Source organism: Arachis ipaensis, chromosome B9, assembly GCF_059453495.1.
Source record: "Arachis ipaensis isolate K30076 ecotype BB chromosome B9, ASM5945349v1, whole genome shotgun sequence".
Classification (NCBI taxonomy): Eukaryota; Viridiplantae; Streptophyta; class Magnoliopsida; order Fabales; family Fabaceae; genus Arachis; species Arachis ipaensis.
In genome coordinates this window covers 88,435,939-88,437,835 of record NC_142444.1, presented here as the reverse complement: position 1 = coordinate 88,437,835, position 1,897 = coordinate 88,435,939, and the positions used below count along the sequence as shown (strand labels likewise).

The 1,897-nt window shown below is 42.4% G+C and overlaps 1 non-coding gene across 1 annotated transcript; it reads right to left on the bottom strand.

Annotated features, from left to right (window-relative positions):
* Window positions 1-255: 255 nt before the first annotated feature.
* LOC148545369 (small nucleolar RNA R71) lies at window positions 256-359 on the bottom strand. The gene has a single exon (XR_015900661.1). It is a non-coding gene; the product is annotated as a small nucleolar RNA R71 (small nucleolar RNA).
* Between the last annotated feature and the right edge of the window lie 1,538 nt (window positions 360-1,897).

Here is a 1,897-nt window from a genome sequence, read left to right as displayed (position 1 = left end):
AATGCAACAGAATTGCAAGTTTCATGGACTTCCATTGGAAGATCCTCATCAGTTCTTAGCTGAATTCTTGCAAATCTGTGACACTGTCAAGACCAATGGAGTTGATCCCGAGGTCTACAGGCTTACGCTTTTCCCTTTTGCTGTAAGAGACAGAGCTAGAACATGGTTGGATTCACAACCTAAGGAAAGCCTGAACTCTTGGGAAAACCTGGTCAGTCTTTCCTGGCCAAATTCTTTCCATCTCAAAAGATGAGCAAGCTCAGAGTAGAAATCCAAACCTTCAGACAGAAGGAAGGAGAATCCCTCTATGAAGCTTGGGAAAGATATAAGCAACTGATCAAAAGGTGTCCTACTGACATGCTTCCAGAATGGAGCATCATATGTATATTCTATGATGGTCTGTCTGAGTTGTCAAAAATGTCATTGGACCATTCTGCATGAGGATCTCTTCACGTGAAAACCCCTGCAGAAGCTCAGGAACTCAATGAAATGATTGTAAATAACCAGTTTATGTACACCTTTGAGAGGAATCCTGTGAACAATGGGACGCCTCAGAAAAAGAGAGTTTTTGAAATTGATACTCTGAATGCTATATTGGCTCAGAACAAAATATTTACTCAGCAAGTCAATATGATTTCTCAGAGTCTGAATGGATTGCAAGCTGCATCCAACAGTACTAAAGAAGCATCTTCTGACGAAGAAGCTTATGATCCTGAGAACCCTGCAATAGCAGAGGTGAATTATATGGGAGAACCCTATGGAAACACCTATAATCCTTCATGGATAAATCATCCAAATTTCTCATGGAAGGACCAACAGAAGCCTCAACAAGGCTTCAATAATAATGGTGAAAGAAATAGGTTTAGCAATAGCAAGCCTTTTCTATCATCTTCTCAGCAACAGACAGAGAATTCTGAACAGAGCCATTCTGACCTGGCAACCATAGTCTCTGATCTATCCAAGACCACACTAAATTTCATGAACGAAATAAGGTCCTCCATTAGAAATTTGGAGGCACAGGTGGGTCAGCTGAGTAAGAAGATTACTGAAACTCCTCCCAGTACTCTCCCAAGCAATACAGAAGAAAACCCCAAGAGAGAGTGCAAGGCCATAACCATGACCAACATGGCCGAACCTGGGGAGAGTAAGGAGGACGTGAGTCTCAGTGAGAAAAGCCCCATGGGACGTCCTCTGGACAGAAAGGAGTTTCCCTTTGAGGAACCAAAGAAATCTGAGGCTCATACAGAGACCATAGAGATTCCATTGAACCTCCTTCTGCCATTCATGAGCTCTGATAAATATTCTTCCTCTGAAGAAGATGAAGACATCACTGAAGAGCAAGTTGCTAAGTATCTAGGAGCAATCATGAAGCTGAATGCCAAGTTATTTGGTAATGAGACTTGGGAGGATGAACCCCCTTGTTCACTAATGAACTGAATGCATTAATGAGGCAGACATTACCTCAGAAGAAACCGAATCCCGGAAAATTCTTCATACCTTGTACCACAGGCACCATGACCTTTGAGAAGGCTCTGTGTGACCTGGGGTCAGGGATAAACCTCATGCCACTCTCTATAATGGAGAAACTGGGAATCTTTGAGGTACAAGCTACAAGAATCTCACTAGAGATGGCAGATAAATCAATAAAACAGGCTTATGGACTAGTAGAGGTCGTGCTAGTAAAGGTTGAAGGCCTTTACATCCCTGCTGATTTCATAATCCTAGACACTGAGAAGGATGAGGATGAATTCATCATCCTTGGCAGACCCTTACTAGCCACAGCAAAAGCTGTGATTGATGTTGATAGAGGAGAGTTGGTCCTTCAGTTGAATGAGGACTACCTTGTATTCAGAACTCAAGGTTCTCCTTCTGTAACCATGGAGAGGAAACATGAAAA